This window comes from Bombina bombina, chromosome 6, assembly GCF_027579735.1.
Source record: "Bombina bombina isolate aBomBom1 chromosome 6, aBomBom1.pri, whole genome shotgun sequence".
Taxonomy (NCBI): Eukaryota; Metazoa; Chordata; class Amphibia; order Anura; family Bombinatoridae; genus Bombina; species Bombina bombina.
Window position 1 is genome coordinate 1,047,726,868 of NC_069504.1, and position 6,889 is coordinate 1,047,733,756.

The window sequence follows — 6,889 nt, forward strand, 5'->3', positions numbered from 1 at the left end:
AATTGATCTAATACAGCATAAACAAACTGGCAAATTATATTCATTTATTTTTTCCTGAGTTCATAAAACTGATATCATCTTACAACAATGATTGGATTTCAATCAATAAAATGTCAGAAACCTAATCCCCTTTTGTGATTCTAACACAATTCCCTTTATATGCAAGAATTCTGCTCCATATAATGTATATTTTATGATTTTGGACACTTCTTTTTTGCATTTATTATATGGGTAATGTTGATACTATGGGGCCGATTTAACAATGTCTGTCCAACATGATAAGCTGTAGCGTATCATGTCCGACAGACATCGCTGAATGCAGACAGCATATGCTGTCGGCATTCAGCAATGCACAGGCAGTTCTAGTGAACTGCTTGTGCAATGCCGCCCCCTGCAGATTCGCAGCCTATCGGCCGCTAGCATGGGGTGTCAGTATGCCGCTCAGAGGCGGCGGATCAAGTTAAGGAGCTTGGTTTTCGACAGTGAAGGGCTCAAAGGTATATAAATACATACAGTATATTTATGTGATATGTATATATGTGGCTATATATAAATATATATATATACACACATTCCTTTGAACCCTTTCCTGTCAAACACCTTATCATATACCATATCCCAAAACACTTTGGTCTCTATGTATGAAGCCGTCTACTTTCCTGCATTTGCGGGGTCCGGGAGCGGCAGTTTAGGGGTTAAACAATTTATTTAGTTGCGGCGGGGTCCGGGATCCGCAGGATAGGGGTTAATAAGTTTATGTAGGTGGCGGCGGTATAGGGGGCGGCAGATTAGGGGTTAATATGTATAATGTAGGTGGCAGCGGGGTCCGGGAGCGGCGGTTTAGGGGTTAACATGTTTATTATAGTTGCGGCGGGGTCCAGGAGCGTCGGTTTAGGGGGTAATAAATTTATTTAGTTGCAGCGGTGTAGGGGGGGTAGATTAGGGGTGTTTAGACTCGGGGTACATGTTAGGGTGTTAGGTGCAGACATCTCCCATAGGAATCAATGGGATATCGGGCAGCAGCGAACATAAGCTTTCGCTATGGTCAGACTACCATTGATTCCTATGGGATCCGCCGCCTCCAGGGCGGCAGATTGAAAACCAGGTACGCTGGCCCAGAATAGTGGCAAGCGCACCTGGTAGGTATTTGATAACTAGCAAAAGTAGTCAGATTGTGCCGAACTTGCGTTCGGAACATCTGTAGTGACGTATGCATCGATCTGTGTCGGACTGAGTCCGGCGGATCGAAGCTTACATTACTAGATTCTACTTTTGCCGGGCAGTAGGGGTTGATAACTAAGGCGAATCAGCCTCGCCACAAATACGCTGTGGAATTCCAGCGTATTTGCGGTTGACGGCTTGATAACTAGAGGCCTTTGTATACATGTATTTTTATAATAAACATATAATTTAGGTTTAAAGGAACATTAAACACTAAATACATTTCGTGCACCTCCCTCTTATCATGGGTGTCACCATTTTGGAACTTAGGTTACACTGAAGGGTATCTGAGGGAGAGTTACTGCACATGTGCAGACACATCAGCACTGGAATGCAGTTCAATATGACTAAAGGGAGACGGGGAATATCCTCAGTACTGTGCTTATAAAATGTATTTAGTGTTTATTGTCCCTTTAATATGTATATATATATATATATATATATATATATATATATATATATATATATATATATATATACAGGTATACCCCGCTCATACAGCGGGTTAGGGACCGGAGCCCCGCTGTAAAGTGAAAACCGCCTTAAAGTGAAAGAAGGCGGTTTTAGTTTTTTTTTATACTTGCCAGTGTGTTTAAAAAATTGAAAACATGTTTGAACTAACATATATTTGGGGTGCAATAGTGCTATGTTTAGTTTAACACTCGCACAGCACAGTATTCAATTAATATTCAATAAAAACTGTACCTGTAAATTAGTGACAATTACTGTAGTAAAATTTGCCAGACTATAAAACTGAGACACAGATTGCACTTTAATGCTGTAAACAAAGTGAACTGCTCATAACAAAATGGTGCCAGTCCCTTTTCTCACAATCGCACAAAGATTACAGCACTGTTTCAAAATCCTTGGAGGTTGAACTTCAGCTCCACAAAGCGCTGTATTAGCGAATCGCTGTAAAGTGAAGCGCTGTAAAGTGAGGTATACCTGTATATATATATGTGTGTGTGTGTGTGTGTGTAATACTATATTTTAATATATTGTACATGTGTTTTCTTATACCTTTATTCTAGCCCTAACACTTTTCTTCAGGTAACTTTTTAGCGCTGTTATGTGTTGCGCTCAAGCACAACACATAACTCACAACTTAAGCGATGTTTATTGTGGCCACACTGTCCATTGAAAGCTTAGGGCGTGCTAAAGGGATGTTGGCTGCTATAAACATTCTCTGGTTATTCTGTGTCTCTACTGACTTCTAATACCAGATTGAGAGCTATCAATAGTGCTCCATTTGTAATCTAGACCTCTGTTACTTAATGTTTTGGGCGACTAACTGTTAACATAAAGTTAATGTTCCTAGTTGATATTTCTGTTTATATCTAATTATATCCAGTTTATATTAAGGTGACCATGGGCAGCTAAATGGACCAATTTGTTTGGTAATAAGAAGAGCAGACATTTCATATTCTGGTCAATGATTTCACAGTATATGATTAGTTACTACCCCTAATTGATCTGTTAGAATCATTTATATTGTTGTTGAAAATTTATGTTGACACTTTGGGCTCGATTTATCAAGCCGTTCTCCTTCCTTCTACTGCAGATTGTCACAAGAGATTGATGGAATATATACCTAGCGCCTGTGTAATCCTATATGCTCCGGCTGTCTTGACCTCTAGCTGTCAATAAGGAGCTCTAAGAATATATGGATGTAGCCTGAGCGCCTCAACTAGAAGTGGGCTAGGATGTGAATAGGTAGTACACGTGTATTTTTTAATGACAATAAATGTTGACAGTTAAAACAATTAAAACAATAATTAAAACAAAAGTTTAAAACAATAAATAATATGCAATATGCAAAGGTACCTATGTGGAATATTTTTCAAGTCTAAGTCTGAGTCTTGAAAAAGGCCTGTGAGAGGCCGAAACGCGTTGACCAAGCATCTGGTAAGCCTTATTTCTTCATCTATATCTACTTTGAGCATACTACACTATACTGATTATCTTTCACAGATAAATCCAGCTAGGAGCAGAACATCCACTAAAATCTCTGGATTTCCACCTGTGGTCGCAGCACTAACCCTGCAACACCCAGCTGCAATAATCTCGCAACACCCAACTGAACCTTGAGAATAAATTTTCATTCACTAACTTTCATCACTTAGACTTATATTGCACCTACGAATGTATTTATCCTAACTTAAACACATTTTTCATCTTTTTTTCATCAATGGCATCTTTTGGCAATTTCTGCTAAATAAAAAAAATAAAAAAATAATTCACATTTTTTTCACATTTTTACATTTTTGTATTTGTGTCCTTTGTTGAAGTATTATCCTTTTTTTTCTTTTTCTTTTTTTGTTTCACTATTTTTCAATATTTTTTGAGCTTTCAGTCACATCCCCTTTTTTCTCCTACACCATCACTAATGAGGGATCATCTATAACATAACTATATTGGACTCTACCTAAGTATACGCTTGGAAATCATATTTTTACTGAACCTGGGATTACAAATTACACTCAACTGATAGGAACAATTTGTGACTTCTCACTACACCACGGCCAAGACCCCGCTGGGCGCTTAGTGCCCCATTTGTGTACCAAGGTGGTGTAGTACTGCTTTAGTGGTACTTTCTTTAGTGGTACTTTTTCCATATATACTGTATATGTATATATAGCTTTTATTCGCATATTATTATCAAGATTGTCTACTGTCACATCTTACCAGTCTTTTTGTATGTTGATAAACATGGATCCATGTTAATGTACTATTTGAATATTCCACATAGATACCTTTGCATATTGCATATTATTTATTGTTTTAAACTTTTGTTTTAATTATTGTTTTAATTGTTTTAACTGTCAACATTTATTGTCATTAATAAATACACGTATACTACCTATTCACATCCTAGCCCACTTCTAGTTGAGGCGCTCCGGCTACATACATAGATTGTCACAAGAGAACCTGCAGTCCCAATTTATCAAGCAGCGGTCTGATGATTTTTAATCTCCCTGATCTCGTCCAACTGGGAGATTGACTGCTCCTGCCCGTGCTTGATTAGCTGTGCACGGACGAGATTGCACAGCTAACGCAAAATAGCGCTTGTGTGCAATTTTAACTTCCGGCATCAGATTGCTGCCTGTCAGAGGAGAGCTGGGGCGGACAAGGGCGAATATGTACGCCCCTGTACGCCCTTGATTGATAAATTGAGCCCTTTGTTGTACTCCATGTTATAAGTACGAATAAAGGGGAAAAGCAATATAAGATAATGACTTTTAAGAGAGCTGCAGGCACAGGAGGAAAAACAGTGCCTGGTAAGTAATAACTAGTCTGTTGTAGTTGTGTCCAGCAGTTTAATGTTCCTGAGTGTGAAAGGTTAAACTAAAGCAGTTTATTTACCATATATTGTATGTGGACACCATCTGACCATCGCACCTATATGAGATTGTTGAACATCCTATTTGATAACCATGGGCATTAAAGGGACACTAAACCCAATTTCTTTCTTTAATGATTCAGATAGAACATGCAATATTAAGCAACTTTGTATTTTACTCCTAATATCCATTTTTCTTTGTTCTCTTGCTATCTTTATTTAAGCAGAAATTTAAAGCTTAAAGGGACACTCAAGTCAAAATTAAATTTTCATGAGTCAGATAGAGCTTGCAATTTTAAACAACTTTAAAATTTACAAAATGTGCAGTCTTTTTTTTAATTAAACTTTTTGAGTCACCAGCTCCTACTGAGCATGTGCAAGAATTTACAGAATAAATGTATATGCATTTGTGATTGGCTGATGGCTTTCACATAGTATGGGTATGCATTTGTGATTGGCTGATGGCTGTCACATGGTACAGTAGACATAACTTTTAAAATTGTCAGAAAAAAAAAACCTACTACTCATTTGAAGTTCAGACTATAACATAGTTATATTGCATTGTCTTGTTATCTCGCATTTGTTGACTATGCAACGCTACTGTGTTTACTGGTTCTTTAAGAGCCGTCCCATTTTTGGTTCAGAATCTGGGTTATGCTTACTTATTGGTTTCCTAAATGTAGCCACCAATAAGCAAGCGCTATCCAGGGTGCTAAGCCTTAAATGGGCTGGCTCCTAAGCTTTAAATTACTGCTTTTTAAATAAAGATAGCAAGAGAAAGAAGACAAATTGATAGTAGGAGTAAATTAGAAAGTTGCTTAAAGTTGCATGCTCTATCTGAATCGTGAAAGAAAAAAATTTGGTTTAGTAAAATTTGGTTTTAATATTGTGTTGGACCACATTGACACTATAACAGCAGCCACTCTTCTGGGAATGCTTTCCATTAGATTTTGGAGTGTGTCTGTGGGACTATGCGCCCATTCAGCCAACCGAGCATTTGTGAGGTCAGGCACTGATGTTGGTCGAAAAGGGCTGATGCCAATTCAGCGTTTCAATTCATCCCAAAGGATTTTAATGGGTTTGAGGTCACGGCTCTGTGCACCAAACTCATAAAACCATGTCTTCATGGACCTCTCTTTGTGCAGAAGAGCACAGTCAGCACAGTCAAGCTAGAACAAGAAAGGGACTTCCCTAAATTTTTACCACAAAGTTGGAAGCACCCACGTTTGTACACTGTCTCCATTAGCATTAGGATCTCCCTTCACTGGAACTAATGCGCTTAGTCCAAACTTTGAAAAACAACCCCAGACCAACCCCAGACCATTATCCCTCCTCCACCAAACTTTACAGTAGACACTAGGGAGGCACTATGGAGGTAGGTAGTGTTCTCCTGGCATCTGAAACAACCAGATTCTTCCATCAGACTTTTAGATAGTGAAGTGTGATTCATCACACACACCAGATAATTAATTTCCACCGCTCCAGAGTCCAGTGGCCTGGTGCTTTACACCATTTCAGCCGCTTGGCATTGCACATATTAATGTGAGGCTTGTGTACAGCTGCTCGACCATGGGAACCTATTTCATGAAGCTCCCGGTTTACAGTTCTTCTTCTGATGCTGCATCCAGAGGCAGTTTGGAACTCTGTAGTGACTAATGCAGCTGATGATAGGTGATTTTTACACCCGACATGCTACAGCACTTGGCAGCTCTGCTCTGTGAGTTTAAATGGTATAGCACTCCTCCATGACAGGGCCGTTGTTGTTACTTGATGCTTCCACTACACAATAATAGCACATGACCGGAAAAGATCTAGTAGATCTAATCACTGACTTGTGACAAAGGTGGCATCCTATGACAGTACCATGTTTAAATTCCCTGAGCTCTTCAGTATGACCTGTTGTACTGCCAATGTTTCTCTATTGAGATTTCTGGCTATGTGCTGGATTTTGTGCACCTGTTAGCAATGGGTGTGGCTGAAACACTGTCCTGAACTCAATAATTAGTAGGAATCTCCACATACTTTTGGCCGTATCTCTAGGGACAATTTTCTTACTAGCTGATACAGACACCATCCCACAAGTACTTTTTTCAGCACAGGAATATTAATTAAACAAAAATAAAAAAATACTTGAATGTCCCTTTAATTCATGATAATACTGAGAGAGCGCAGTACCAGAGAACATACTAAAATATCACAGTCTATAGTGAATCATGTCCGCTTAAAAAATAGCTAAATACAGACAGCATATGCTTTCCGCATTTATCATTGCACAAGCATTTCTGGTGAAATTCTTGTGCAATGTCACTGGTGGCCAAACGGCCGCTA